The sequence below is a fragment of the Mus musculus genome, chromosome 14 (genome assembly GCF_000001635.26).
Source record: "Mus musculus strain C57BL/6J chromosome 14, GRCm38.p6 C57BL/6J".
NCBI classification, from domain to species: Eukaryota; Metazoa; Chordata; class Mammalia; order Rodentia; family Muridae; genus Mus; species Mus musculus.
Window position 1 is genome coordinate 30,610,789 of NC_000080.6, and position 15,181 is coordinate 30,625,969.

General features: G+C 53.2%; 1 protein-coding gene across 6 annotated transcripts in view; it reads right to left on the minus strand.

The window, feature by feature from the left end:
* Nucleotides 1-15,181, minus strand: part of Prkcd (protein kinase C, delta) — a 31,062-nt gene that overhangs the window by 15,436 nt on the left and 445 nt on the right. The window contains exon 1 of one of the 6 annotated variants that reach the window (XM_030247686.1): nt 14,141-14,675. The exons of 4 other annotated variants lie outside the window; for them this stretch is intronic. The gene's annotated coding sequence lies outside the window, so the exon portion shown is untranslated. Of the gene's footprint in view, nt 1-14,140; nt 15,032-15,181 lie in introns of those variants that run through there. One more of the 6 variants, XM_017315918.2, reaches the window with a different exon arrangement.

Below are 15,181 nucleotides of genomic sequence, written 5' to 3' on the forward strand. Positions count from 1 at the left end.
TCCTGCCCTTTCAAACTGAGAATGGAAGCAGTGGTTAACGCAGGGAGAGAGGGTGAGAGGACACAATAGGAGATGTGAGAAGGTGATGCAGTTTCTTATTCTTCCCTAAATATAAAAGTATTTTAATGTTGAGTGTAATATACAAAGCTGGATTCAGGGCACCCTCACAAGCACACAGACACACACACACACCACAGTTGCTGTCCACCACCCTCACCACCACCATCACCACCACCAATAAAACAGCCATCCAGTCTGAAGCAGCTCCCTCCAGCTCCTCAGCAAGGCAACCAGAACAGCAGCCAGGTCTGCCTGGAGCTTCCAGTCCAGATGAGCTCACAGGAAACACTGACTTCAGCCTGCGGTCCAGCCCAGAGTGTCCAGCCAGAGCTCAGAGCCCACACCAGACTAGAGCAGACAAAGTAGAGAGGCCAGTCCCACCGACTCCTACCCTGGTCTGGCTCGGACTCAGTAAAAGTGAGAGCAGGTAGGTGTGTGAGGCTGGCCTGTGCCCACATCCCAGGCCTGGAACCAGCAGGTGAGCCAATGCTGACCACCAGCCCAGTGCCCACGACAATCTGCAGGGTACAAAAGGAGAAGCTGTGGGCTCCTCCTGGCCTAGAGCATGCCTGTGTGGTGCTGGGCAAGGGGGGGCAACACATCTGTAAGAATAAGACTGTCCTGGTTTGCTCTCTATGGCTGTGAGAAACCCCATGAACAGAGCATGGCGAGGGGACAAATTTATTTCATCTCGTAGCTTACAGGAACCCGGTTGCAGGACCTGACCAGAGACCGAGTTGCTTACTGGTTTATTTTGCAGCTGCTGGAGTCCTCTCTTACACCTCCCAGGGCTACCTGCCCAGGAGTGGCACTGTCCACAGTGTCTACGGTGAACGGAGCCCCCCACACCAATCAGGAAAATGCCCTACAGACTTGCCTATAGAAGACATTTTCTCAATTGAGAGTCTCTCTTCTCAGATGATTCCAGATTGTGTTAAGTTCACAAAAACCCCTAACCAACACAAGGACTCATCTGGTCACCGAAGTGTGTGTACAGTGAGGTGAGGGTGTGTGGGTACGTGCCATGATAAGAGGCCAGTAAATGGTAGGATGAGACCTGACATTGGTTACTACAGGAGGCTTGGACAGATGTTCCAAATGTCCAAGGGGAAAAGACATCTTGGACTTCCTACTGACCTCAGAGTCCAAGGCAACAAGGGCCTCAGAGAGGGATCCAAGGGTCTGAAGTACTAAGCAGAGCGCCCCCTGCCCTCCACAGTACACACTTGCCATGAGCCTGTGTCCAGATATCAAAGGCCAAATCACAGCGGGCATAGCTCTGCCTCTGCCTCTCAATGAGATAAGATAGGTAGTGAACAGCTTCTAGTACCTCACAGGGTAAAGTCGAACAGGCAGAGAAAAGTAGATAGGTCCTAGGCTCCTCCTCGGAGACAAGAAATTAGAGCCATCCAGGTGGCAAAATGGTAAGGCAGGACACAGGTCCTTGGCACCACTGCTGTCTTGGCTATGTAGCTTTGCAGGCCTCCTGGGCTCTGAGTCTCTGAAGCCTCATATTCCAGATGAGGATGTGTCCCTGGTCTCTAGGCTGTCATGCTAATGAGAAGCCCAAAAGGGTAAGGGCCAACCAACATCAACCTGACAAGCCTAGGATGTACCCGCTGGCTAATGTCATTCCCATGCCCTACATACATTTTACCCTCTCTGAGTCTGCTCACCCCTCACTGTGCCTCTTCTACCTGCCCACCAGTCAGGGAGAGCTGGGAAACTGTCCCCGATTCTGAGACAGGAAAATCATGTCTGCAGGAACGTGTGGCAACTCATCCTGGCCTGGGAGGCAAGCCACCACGTGGCCAGCCCCTCCACAGCGCCCCCTGGTGTCGAGTTCAGTCTGCCTGCAGGCCCATGGCTTTCCTTGCTCTTCGCTTCCCCTGGGCTCAGAGTTGTGTGGAAGAGACGAGGGGTCAGAGCAGCCACAGGAGTGTGATGCAGGGCTCAGGACCTGACCCATTGGCTGCCCCTGAAGCTCACACTCATAGAAGCTTACTGTTACAAACCACTGGAGGGAAAACCACAACCACAACAGGTCTGGGCCCCAGCCCTAAACCTGCAGCCAGGCCACAGTGCTACCAGCACAGGGGAGCCATGGTCTTTGTGGGCTGCCATGGGACTACCCAACAGTTTGTTCAGGGGTCAAATCACTTTGCCCCACATTCCTGGGACAAAAATGAGGGCAAAGGCCCTGCTAATACCCATGTGGCTCTCCTCTGGAGTACTAGGACCCCAGAAAGGAAACAAGACACATGAGCTAGCTAACATCTGCGTCCATCTCAGTGTGACCCTGAGAGAGGCTCTGGGCAAGTGTCCATCTGCACAGTGAAGTCAGGCTGCCCCACAACCTTGCTGTGCCTGAGCAGTTGTGAAAAGCACAAACACAAGGTGTGCTCTCCATTTATAAACCCCATGCAAATAGGCCCAGGTCCACAGGTCCCAAAGGAAGAACAACAGCTCAGCCCCAGCTTTGCCAGCCCAGGGGATAAGCAGGAAATATCCTCTCAGCACTCCACAGGGAGCAGACAGGCCTCTCCCACTGTTGGGGGCTCTCTGTCCTGCTCCTCCAGTCTGTCTATGAAGAAGAGAGTCAAACAGAAGCTGTCAATCTCAGCTCACACACTTCTGAGAAAGACTGTCCTGTCCAAGATGTCAACACACTGCATAGCCTTGTAATTATATTAGCTCACTTTGTCCCAGTGTAGCCCCGGGAAGTGTTTTCTGGATGAAGAAATCAAGGTTCAAAGACAGTGACTTAAGGTCACACAACTCATAAGTATGAGTAAGTGGTGGAAAGATTTGAATGTGGGCCTGTTTTATGCTAAGGAAAGATGAAGAGAGGCAAGGGCAGAAAGGGAGACAAATATGGCAGGAACCACACAAACATGAAGACAGAAAAGCAAAGTAAGAATGCAAAGCCCTGAGCTTGACCAGTCTATTTACCTATAGTTACTCTTAGTCCTGGGCAGGGCCTAGACCTGCCCTAAAGGGCACTACTCTCCTTTTGCACAGCAAGGTAGTACCGAGCCCTGAACTGCTGTCTTTCCTCCATTTTTGAAGACCTGGGAAACTGGTCCAGGTCCCTATCCTTGCCAGAGACCAGAAGCCTTGAGGCGAGGAAGGCAATGGCCAAGCCACAGCAGGTAGGTCACCTCCAGAACAAACAGAAACCTGTGTCCAGCCAGCCCAAGGCTCTGAGAGAGGCGAGCCTCAAGGCTAGTAGGGAGGCACTGTTGCCATTCACAGTGGGTGGTGAGTGTGGTGAGAAAGAGCAGAGAGAGATGCGTCCATCTCTTTACCGCAGAGGGGAAACTGAGGGCAAGGTTCACATGAAAGAAAGGTCCCAGCTCTGACAGGGTTCCCTCTACCCTGGCAAGATTCTGCCTTGCAGGCCACAGGGTCATACCCATTGCACAGAGGGAACAGCTTGGGCTGAGGGTGGAGAAGAGGGGCCTAGATCAGACCTCTATGGCAAAGGGGGATCGTCTGACTTCTTCCACGGACCCCTGGGCACTGACCTTCGAGGAGCCCTGGTCTTTCCTCACACAGCCCTCTACTACCCACACCTGCCTAACCTCAGACTGGCACCCACTGCCTGCCATGGAAAGTTTCATCTACTGCCAAAACTAGGTGCAGATGTTGGCAAAATGGTGCCCTCCTGGGGTTGCCGCCCTACCTGGTGTGTAAGTCTGGGAGGGCAGAAGGAAGAGAAGAACCAATGTAGGGCTGTCATGGGACAGGGGGAAGTGATATGCTCACAGGTGGGGGAAAGCTGGCTCCGCAGCTGTAAAGAACAAGGGGAGGTATGAAGAGCAACCAGGCAGGACGTGACTGGCTGGGAGGCTGACCTCCATGACAGAATTCCCTGACAGAACCAAGTCAAGGAGACTGTGGGCTTCCACAACTCAGGAGCTAGGCCTAGCAGGAACTGCAGGGAAGGGGGAGAGAAAGCCTTTACCAGAGCCCATGGTCTCAGGTCATAGCCAGGTCCCAGCACAGGAATGTCTCTGCAGGACTGGCCTCACGTCCTTGCTGGGGCTCCTCCTCCCACCCCTCCCTCTCTCCACGGGACCAGCACCCACCCATGTCCTCTCCTCCCCCACTCTTCAACACTCTATTCTCCCAGCCCAGGATGCTCTCCCAGCTGGGCCTCTGCCCACAGCATGGCACCTTCTCAGCTAGCAGTGTTCTCAGAAGCCAGAGGCCTCAGCCTAGCATTTAAGGCTCCCCACACCCTGGCCCCATCCTGTTCTCCATCTCAAATGCCTCTGGCTGCTTGGCACCTCACTTCCCAGCCCCTGTGAACCTGGACATGTCCCCTTAGTCATAATGGCTTTCTTCTCATGTATCTATCTAGATAGTTCAAAAGCCAGCCCTGGGAATCTTTTCCCACTCCTGAGGAAGGCAACTGCTTCCCTATTGATAAGTAACCTGTCTTTGGTATCTGAGAACTTGGGTTTGTTGTAGGTAGGGCAGTGTCTCTGCCTCCAGCTTAGTCATCTTAGTCCTGGCTACATGAAGTCCACTCAGCAATCCCACTACTGAAAGCTGGCGGCAGAGCTCAGTGGTAGAATACTTGCCTGGTATCATAGGCCCTAGATTCAATCCTTAGCACAAAAACAAACACTGAAACAACACACACACACCCCATACACAAAACATGAAAATCCGGATTAATTGTATGCAAGTGTGGTGGGCCCTGTCTGTCTGCAACCTCAACACTAAGCAGGATTGGGAATTCCAGGCCTACCTGGGCTACAGTAGGAACCTGCCTCAAAACCAAAAAGAATTCCAAACACAGTCCCTGGAAATAGGAAGTGGACACTGGGTGGCATATTTGTACCTTTTCAACACACAAGAGCTGAGTCCTAAGAATCAAGTGAAAGCTGGGGTCTTTGCACAAGAAAATATGCATGCTTATTTTTTTGTACATGAGTCTGCATAGAACAGGGTGGGGGCTGGGGCCACAAAAGACTGCCTCAGCCCCAGGTTACTCCCAGATCACCTAGCCAGTGAGTGGTACAGATGAGAAGGCTGATGGAGCACACAGCCCGGAGGAGGGCTAAGGTACTGAGTAGGATGAAAGCAGGGATGGGGAGCGAAAGGGCTGAGGTAGAAACAGGGCTACAAAGGTCTACTGGCTGGGGTGTCGGGAGCATCTTTAGCCTGAGTGATATCACAGCTGGACAGGTTCTTGGGTGTCAGTGGGCTCACAAGCCGACTGCCAGCACACACATGGAATAGGGACTCTTCAAGGGCACAGCCAGCATCAGGCACAGAGCTGTGGTCATCTAGCTGCCCCCCAGATCGAGGGAGGCAACTGGAGGGAGAGTTACAGGAACCGGTGAGGAAGAATCAAAGGCCTTTCATGGCCCAAGATGTTTGCTCTGAGGAACCAGAAGGGAGAAGGGGTATCCAGGACTCTCCAAAGAGCAGCCACACACGTGCAAACTGACTAACCTAAACATAGTCGGGCGTTTCTGTCAAAGGTAGACACACAGAGAAACATGCACAGCCTTAAGATGACATAGTGCATACACAGAGGAGCACCTCCCATTCACCCATTGCTGTCACATGTCAACACAGAGCCAGGTGTGTGTGCAGGCGCGCACACACACACACACACACACCCCACATGGTGTGATAAACATAATAGGCAGATGGGCAACAGACACACTGTAGACAAAGAGATGAACACAGAGGCCTGGAAGGACCTTGTATACCTGATTAGATTCTGGCACCAAATACAGCTTTTCCTGTCATAGTACACTTGGGCACAATGGCTGGGGAGAAAAGAAGGGACTGGGAAGGATAGCAGGGAACCAGGCTGGGATGGGCTTGCCTCTTCAGGAGGTCCAACGAGAAGTCCAAGATGTGGAAGAGAAGGGACAAGCTGGTCAGGCACATCCTAGGACAGGCCTTAGCAGGCCTCCTCACCTGCAGGCCCCTGAGGGCAAGTGAGCCGAGGCTGAAGCTGGAGCTCACAGGTGGCAGTCACAAGCCTGGCAAATGAGGGGAGGATTTTAAGTGCTGTGGTGGGGGTAGCCCACAGATGACCTCCGTGAGCCCCAGGCTTACACTGCACAAGATGACCAAGAGGTTGAGCAATTAAACCAAAGCCACAAAGCCAGAAGGGGTGGGGGCACAGGAAGGGGAGGGAAAGAGACTCCAGCCCAGACTCAGACCTGTCCATCAGACTTGTAAGGGGGAGGGGCCATGTTGTACATTGGGCACAGCTCCTTTGCCCCCCCAGATGCCTTCTCAATGAAGGTCCCCAGAGGGGTTGAGGATTTAGCTCAGTGATAGAGGCCCTGGGTTCGGTCCTCAGCTCTGGGGAAAAAAAAAAGACAAAATAACAAAAAGAAGGTCCCCAGAATGCCCAGATTCATAATGTAAACTGTTCCATGTCTGGGAGAAGGCAAATGGCCACTTTGGTTTTTTGCTATCTATAACTTTCAAGATGGCAGTGGGCAGAGGAGCATCCACAAGGTGTGCCAATCCCCTCACAAGTAACACATACGAAGAAACTGGTGAGCTCAGTGAAACTGGTGAAACAGGCCTAAACGGGTCGGGTGGATGTAGTTCAGAATGCAGCAAGCTCTTTGGTGTGTCCATCTGCAATATGGCACTGAACTTCCCCATATGCCATGCTGAACACAGGGCCTGGAATGAGGCAGTGATACACATAGAAGCTGTTAACCCTGCTACACTCATGCCTGGCCCTCTCCCCGACCTGTCCCACCGCTCATCTCCAGTTGTCCTCAGTTCTCTTGGGGTTAATCCAGCTCCTGGCTACTCTAGGATCCCACCTAGGCTAGTGTAGTTGAGTTCCTGGGCAAAGCCCAGGTCAGCAGGAGCTGCTCACAGTCTAACAGTCCCCTTGTCTTGATCATCTAGACCCCTAAGCTTTCTCTGCAGAGATCCTCCTACCCTGTACCCACAGCCCCACAGTCTACACCACACAGACATCTGATCCAACCTTGGCCTAGTGACTGGCCTGTTTACTCAACAGGGCTATAGATGTGATCCAAAGCTTCCATGGCTGTTGTGAAAACAGCAGCTCAGAGACCACAGGCCTGCCCTCCTGGCCCCTAGGCAGGGACCTTTGAGAGACAGCTGTTCTATCTTACCTGTGGGGCCCTTCAAGTGTTCCCACCAAAGGGGGTCCTTTCCATCCCAATCTGGCTTTAGATTCTCAGGTCTCACTTTGGACCTAGAACCCTGCACTGTGGGCTTATATGCCCACCTAGCTCTCCAACCTCACCACATGAATGAGTCAAAAAAAAAAAAAAAAAAAAAAAAAGCTCAGATCAGCCCACAGCATCCTACTGATGTCCCACTTCATGTGTCCTCGTCTGCCAGGAGTGCCCCACACTCACAATCAGGCCAGAAACCAGGGGCCTGATTTTTGCTCGCCTGCCTTCTCACGTGCAGCCCACTCCCAAGTCTGCCTTTGGAGCAAGCATCAAGGCCTCTCCTGTCTCTGCCTCCTACTCCAACCTGGTTCCTACTGCCCAGTCTGGCCTGAACCCCTGCCTGCCTACGGCTTACCCTCCCATACTCTGGCTCCCACAGGCCCTAGGCCCCAGCTCTAAACCGGGCTTTCAAGACATTTAAGACAGCAAAGCAACCCCTGCCATTCCTGAGTCCTAGTGTTTCCCACCAAATCCATCAACCTCTAGCCTTGACCTCCCTGATCTCGGCAGTTGTCCTGTCCTCATTCCTGTGCCCTGGCTATAGGGACCCCTTTCACTTCTCTGATAACCAAACTTCCTTCTAGGAGGAGCCTCTGTGGGCAGTGTCCTGTCTTCCTATACCCTACCCATGACAGTAGCTCCTACCCATCATTCAGATCTCACATGGGCACCCCTGTTCTGCCTATTTCACAGATGAGGCAACAGAGGCTGAGAACGGCCTAGTCTCTGGCTTGGGTACCTAGCCAGGAATAACTACACTAGAGCATGCCTGATGTTGCAGAGGTCTTGCCCTGCACCTTCAGGATGTCCCCCCTCACACTCAGCACTGCCTTTCATCTATCTCCAGCCCTCTGACCTCCTGGGCCTGCATGCCACACCACCATCCTTACCAGTCTTTGCAACCAGAGACTCTCAGCCTCTTGGTCCCAAACAGCAATGGGCAAAGATGAGCTGACTCCTCTGTATTCCTGGGACATGGAGGCCCCTCCCACCAGCCACAGACTAGTGATGCAACATGGACACATCCACTCTCCAACCTAACCAGTCCCAGATAGCTAACCCTTCTCTGACTGAAATGCTGACTCAGGGGTCCCAAGGATAGGCAGCCTGGTAAGAATGCTCACTACCCACCTCCTCATTCTAAATCCAATGTCCCGCAGGGTTTACAAAGCAGAGAGGAGCTGAAGGGAGCCCTAAGCAGCTGGCTGTGGGCTACCTTTCCCCAGCTCTTCAACCACGGCTGTGAGCTCTATCTTCCTCACTCTGAAAGGGATCGAGGGATACAAGCAGGAGCAGGCTGTGCAGCCGACTGTGCCTAGCTCTTCTGCCCTGGGCTCCTTCTAAAGAGGTCATGGAACCCACGGGATGAGCACAGCCCTCCCCAGTGCCTATTAACGGGGGTGGGAGCAAAGCTTACAGAATGGAGGGAGTCAGAGATTCTTCTCAGCTGGGTTCCAGGCCAGTCCTAGCTCATCAAACAGCAGGGGCACATTACCAGTATATCTGGCTAGATTTGAACAGTTATCTGCATGCCTTCAGCTCCTGCTATGTTGTTGCTTTCGAGACAGTGTTTCTCTGTGCAGCCCTGGTTGTCCTAGAACCTGCTTTGTAGTCTCACAGAGATCTGTCTGCCACTGCTTCCAGAGTGCTGGGATTAAAGCCGTGTACAACCACTGCCAGCCAGTTCCTGCTATTTTGCATACATTATCTTGTTTCCCAAATAACTCATAGAGGTAGGTATAAACATGATTTTGTCAGAGAGGGAAACCAAGGTCCTGAACGTAGAAACCACTTGCACAGATTTATCCATTTAGGCTTGGTGCTATCTAATGGAACACAGGAAAGTCACTGCCACCCTCAAGGGGTCGTGCCTACTGTCACTAAAGCCCCTGCGCTTCCGCTTACAGTCCTGGGACAGGAGAGGAGCTGGGGTCACGGGGCTGCAGGAGGCTCATTGTTCTTAGGCCCCTGTCTCCCACCAGAGCTCTAGACAAGCCTGGTCAGTCTTGGTATGGAAAGCCTGGTCAGTTGGCCTAACCCACAGCAGATCCGACTCCCCTCACAGGCAAAGTTGGGGTGAGGCAAGCCACGGGCAGAGCTGGTCAGTGCTACTCTGAAGCCACTTCCTGGGCAGCCCAGAGGAAGTAAGTGTCCGGAAACATCTTGTTCCAACTGGGTCTCTTCTCTGGGCCCAAGTCATGGAGAGTGGACCCCAGGAGAAAAATGCCCAACTGGCTCCAGAGATTAGCAGTTCCACTCTCTCCAGGCATAGTGTCAGGACAAGGTGGCTGTAGGTCCCCATTGGCATATGGTCACCTTGGCCACATGACCGAACAGCCTACTCACTTCCCCTTCTGTGGCAGGAGCAACAGCTTGCAGCAGCTGACAGGACCCATCCTCCACACGTGTCCCCCTATCTCCAACGCCAAACCCTGGTGAGCCTTGGGGCCTGGGTCATGTGGGCAGATACCCCTCCCAGTGTGGCCTAACTTCCTCCAGTCCTGGTCATCTTTTTTCTTTCTTTCTGTTTTGCTGCTGCTTCTTCTTCTTCCTCCTCCTCTTCTTCTTCTTCTTCTTCTTCTTCTTCTTCTTCTTCTTCTTCTTCTTCTTCTTCTTCTTCTTCTTCTCCTCCTCCTCCTCCTCCTCCTCTTCCTCTTCCTCCTCCTCCTCTTCTTCTTTTTTTTAGGGAAGTCTTCTCTGTGTAGCCCTGGCTATCCTGGAACTTGCTCTGTAGACCAGGCTGGCCTCGAACTCACAGAGCTCCACATACCTCTTTCCTCTTTCTCCCAAGTGCTGGGGTGAAAGGCATGGGTCACCACCACCCAGCTAGCCCTGGTGATCTTATCTACACCTGGAACTTCACTGTCAGGTGACAGACTCCGGTTGCCAGAGTGGGTACTGATCCTGACTAGGGCTCCCCATCTGACCGAGCACGGGCATGATGTGACATGTGTGAACATTCATAGCAGGGAGCCTCTGTCCAGTGTCTGAGTGTGTCCCTTGAGGAGATGCATGTGGACAAGTGTGTGCTTATGTGTAGGCAGTGTGTGCCTGAGGCGAGTATGTCTAGTATAGCTTGGCTTTGTCTACCTGTGTGGGCACGTGCATGCCTCTGCCAGCCTGCAGCCAGGTGATGTTTGAGTTTTGCACAAGGGCAGGCTCTGGGGCTAATGCAACTGAGGGAAAGTGATGGGAAGAGCTGGCTTCCTCGCCTTCGGGCAGATGAGAACCGCAAGCAGGTCAAGTCCTCCCCTCCAGGATCGGGGTAAGTGACCAGACCGAAGACCCAGTGAAGATCCTGCCCCTGCCCTAACCCCCACTGGAGTGAGAACCCCGGCCTCCTCCCTCCCTACACTGAGGAAGCCTCACACACTCCCACACTAACTGTGGCAAACATCCTGAAGAGTAGGAATGGGGGCTGATCAAGGGAGATTCATCCTTGCCAGCCTGTTCCAACACTCCCCAGATTCCAGTGCACACACTCATCCCCCCATACACGTATACATGCATATGTGTGTGCCTCTGCTCACCAGGGCTCCTCTAGTCGCACACACAACTACTTCCTCCCTCCCTCCCTTCTTTCTGTCTCTTCCATCTTTCTTTTTCTGTTTGTTTTGGGTGCTGGGGTTTCTACCAGGGCTTCACACACACTAAGCACACTAAGCACACTACCACAGAGCTACAACACTTTATTGCAACAGGTCTCAAAGAAGCAAGGCTGGCCCCACAGGGGGCACTGCTAACTTTAGAGACTCCTTGCCTCCCCTGGCTTTCCTCAAAGACAATGAATGCCCAGCTGAGCCTAGCCCTGAATCAGGAAGCTGGGGAGATGGAGAGAGAACCAGGAGACCACTCAGTCCTTCTGGGAGACTCCATTCTATTCCCAAGCCAGCATTCAACCTACATGGAGCATAGGTGAGCCTGTTCCCTTGTGACATGAGGACAGTTTGAGGAACCATGGAAAAGCTGACACCGCCACCCTAACCTCTCGTTTACTACTTTCCCTCCAACTGACCAAAAACAGTGTCATTGCTCCTTCGCCCATGTGGACAGGCTGGTTCCAGTCCTCTGAGTTCCAAGGCCAAAGCCACAACCAGGTATTAGGCAGGAAGCCCTTTAAGCACAAAAAAGCAAAGGGCACCTCCCCTGGACACTGCTTCACAGCCAGAATGTACCGGGATCCAGCCAGTCCCACTGGAAGCTGACAAGCCTTGAAGAGGAAGGGCGCCCTGGCACATTGCCCACCTGCCTGAAATGACCTATCTCACCTGCGCTCCCAGCTCCTGCTCATCGTGGCTCCTGCTGGGCTGCGGCTACTCACTAACCACCAGAAGTAAGTAGGCCCAACGCCCTTGCCTGGGCTAATTCCCAACAGACCTGTAGGAACAGGAGAAAACAGCTGAGCTGGGAAGCACAGCCAAGCAGGCCCCAGCACCAGCCGGCCTCCACACAGCCAGCACAGGTCAGCTCAGCTCTGCTGGGAAAAGGTAGTCAGGTTCTCTGGACTTGACTTTCTCTTCTGAGAATGGCCATTCGGCCCAAATTCTCTTGGGAACCAGCTATGTGTCCCTTCGATGTTAGGGTCTAGAACACCGTGTCCTTGCCCTTAGACTAACATTTCTAGCATGGTAAGAAGACCATGGAACACGGTGTGTGTGTGTGTGTGTGTGTGTGTGTGTGTGTGTGAAGAATACTTGGTCTGACCCTTCTGTCAAGGAGGCCCTCAGAGAATTCCTTTGAGCTGGCTTCAAATTCACTATGTAAACCAGGTAAGACTTTTTTTGAGACTGGGTCTCTGTGTGTCTCCTTGGCTGTGAGATCCCCTTCCTCTGCCTCCTGGGCGCTGGGATTAAAGGCATGTGCCACTCAGCCCGGCTCCGAGCCTCTTTTTTACGTTGAGGAAAATGTTACCGCTCCACTGCCAAGGCGGCTCTGAGGTTTTAAGACGTGTCCTGCCAGCTCCTGTGCTAGAGTCACAATGAAGAAAGCGATGGCCAGGCATGGTGGAACACACCTGTAAGCCTAGCTGCTCAGAAGCCTGAGGCATAAAAAACAAAAGTTCAAGGCTAGCCTGGGCTACATGGAAAGTTCGAGGACAGCCTTGGCAACTTAATGAGACTTTGTCTCAAAAAAAAAAAGTTTAAGATGTAGTTTAGCAGTACTTCCAAGAAAGGCCTTGGGTTTGATCTTCAGTACCACCAAAAAAGCCAGAGAGATGAGAGAGTAACAGATAGTGACCCATCTTAGTCCTTGTTTTGTAGTCTCAGGTGATTCTCACACTACTATTGCACCATTATACAGCTGAGAAAACTGAGGTTCAGAGATAGCCTGAACAGGAGGAATGGCAAAAGCATAGTGTGCTGGCCTAGGTTTCCTGGCATTCCCTCTGCAAGTTCTCCCAGCCAGAGACTCCATCGCTACTTTCTGAAGGAAGCAGCAGCCTCCCTCCAGCTTTATCTTTCCATCAGTTCTTCAAATTATTTCTAGTTTAAATGTAAACTCCAATTAGCTGTTGCCAGATAAACGGTGTGAGGGCCCAGCAGCAGTCACAGTTCTGAGTCACCCTTACAGTCCCCATCGGAGCTACAGAGACTGGGGGCCGCTTGGGTGGGGCTGAGCAGAGGCAGGTCCTGACACTGTGAAGAAGCCCTCCTCGTAAGCAGCCTAGTCAGGGAGACAAAGGAGGCAACCTACACGCCACGTGTGGGAAATATGGTTGGGAACTCTCTGGGTTCCCATTCATCCCAGATTCCAGAAGGGGACACACAGCCAGGGACAGCCCCACGTAAGCCTTCACTTGCACACCACTCGCAGTGTGGCCAAGACTGCTGAAGAGCCATCGACCTCTGAGCCCTCACTTTCTCCATCCCACAAAAGAAGCTCAACATAGTGGCGAGGCTGGGCTTGGGACTCCTGCTCTTAAAGGGCATAGTAAGTATTTGACTCCATTGCTTTTTGGTCCAGACCCTGAGGTCTCAATCATACCATTATAACCCCAGGACTTGTCCCTAGCTCTCTTCATCTCTCCAGGAGCCAGGGCTGGGCTTGTGCACGCCAAGCACACACACAGTGCTTCCTGCTCCCATAAACTCATGGGCAGCCGGACACTCACCTTCCCTCACCTCCTAGCACACCCCTCCTGTTGCTATTACCCACACTCAACCTCTCTGTTACCCACAAGCCCCATCACTCCTCAATACACACCCGCAGTTTCATACAGTCAGACTGTGAGTCTCCTACCAGTCACCCTTTGCTACTGGAGTTCCATATGGCAGTGTCACCTTCCACACAGTCCTGTCATATACCTGAGCCTTTACAGTATCGTACAAAGATACTGTCACTGAGAAACAAAACACACACACACACACACACACACACACACACACAGAGCAGCCGCCCTCTGCTGGCCTGTTCACCACACCCCAATCTAATCCATAGCAGGAACGAGGAAACCCAGTCCCCTCCTCTGTCCCTGATCAGCTTGGTCATAGAGGATCAGTAGCAGAGGAAGAAGAACCGAATATGATTAGAGGCACGCTTACACACAAGCCTAGGGGGTCGGCACACCGATAGCGTGGGCTCCCACAATTAAAGGAATGAATGTACTCTGGCCAGAGGGTTGTTGTGATATAATGCACAGACCTTTGGAACACACAGGGACACAGAGACATGAGCAAGCCAAGGCACAAAATATACAGGGGAAGCCTCTACATACAAGGCATGATTACCAAGTTGCACGGGGCACACACCAAGCCTCAGAACACACAGACAGCCATGAAGTATATGCAAGTCACACGTGAAAAAGGACACATTCACAGGGGAAGTCCCACTATGACAAATAATACACAAAGAGACAAGATACACACTATACTCACAAGTCCAGACACAGATACTACAGCAACAGAAGCCAGACTCCTCCGAGGGCCCAGGGTAGCGGCCAAAGGAAAAAGGGATCTCCCCCACTCAGTCTAAGTCCTCCAGGTTTGAGTGGGGTGCTGAGTGAGGCTCCCTTCTCTCCCCTCCCCTGTATAAGAGAGTTGGGGAAGTGGGAGCAGTTGTGATGGTGCTCCCTCTCCACTGCCAGCCGGCAGGGCAGAGCACTCCCGTCACTGCTGTCCTCATCACCTTACTGGGCCCCCAGAGGGGGTGGCGTCTCTCCAGTGGGACAGAGACTGACAGCACCAGGCAGAGACCACCCGGAGAAGGGACACGGGGGATCAGAGAGGACAGGGGAATGGTGGAGGCTGGAGCCACGCCCAGCTCAGAGACAGATGGAAAGCCAAGAAAGACACCGAGACTGAAAGAAGAGATAGGGCAAGGAGGCGGCGCCGTGAGAGTCCGCCCGCCTGGGACCCAAGCACTGGAGGCTAGGGAGACAGGCGGCCCGCCCTCCGCCCGGTGGTGAAAAGGACCGGAGACTGGACTGGCAGGGGCAGGCGAGCGTGGGCTGGGGGTGCGGCTCTGGGAGGACTGGGTCGAGGGGACGGCGGATCTGGTGGGGGTGGGGAGACGGAGTACACGGACGGCGAGGGGCAAACAGACCTGGCCTGGGAGCAGAGGACCAGGCAAGAGGGGGTGGGGACCGACGAATGTGCAGAGTCCCCTGAGAGATTTGAGAAGATCGGACGGTCCCTCGGCGGGGATAAAGACACACAGGGGTGGAGTAGGGGGTTAAAGATGCTGGGAGTAGTCGGGCCTGGGCTCCAGCCGTCGAAGAGAGGGTCAGACCGACCAGGGTATGGAGGCACCGGCGGGTCTCCGTGCTCGGCGGGACTTTGGCTGCTCCTGGCTCAGTTTCTCAGTTTCAGAACCAGGAGCCAGAGAAGAAAGCGGGGAATGGAGACTACGGGCGAGGAAAAGGGGGAGAAAGGCCGCTGCGCCCTCGAGTTAACTCGGACCCCGCGCCCGGGCCCAGC